This window comes from Octopus bimaculoides, chromosome 15, assembly GCF_001194135.2.
Source record: "Octopus bimaculoides isolate UCB-OBI-ISO-001 chromosome 15, ASM119413v2, whole genome shotgun sequence".
NCBI lineage: Eukaryota > Metazoa > Mollusca > Cephalopoda > Octopoda > Octopodidae > Octopus > Octopus bimaculoides.
In genome coordinates, this window is record NC_068995.1 from 13,508,715 (window position 1) to 13,508,953 (window position 239).

General features: G+C 38.5%; 1 protein-coding gene across 1 annotated transcript in view; it reads left to right on the forward strand.

Annotated features, from left to right (window-relative positions):
• Positions 1 to 239, forward strand: part of LOC106874663 (anoctamin-4-like) — a 93,542-nt gene that overhangs the window by 24,848 nt on the left and 68,455 nt on the right. The gene's annotated exons all lie outside the window — the stretch shown is intronic.

Sequence of the window (239 nt, forward strand, 5' to 3'; positions counted from 1 at the left end):
AGTCATTTGTCATTGTCTCCGTGAGGTCCATATATATATATATATATATATATATATATATTCGTTTATTTATTTCAGTCATTTGACTGTGGCCATGCTGGACCATCGCCTTTAGTCAAGCAAATCGACCCCAGGACTTATTCTTTGTTAGTCTAGTACTTATTCTATCGGTCTTTTTTGCCAAACCGCTAAGTTACGGGGACGTAAACACACCAGCATCGGTTGTCAAGCGATGTTGG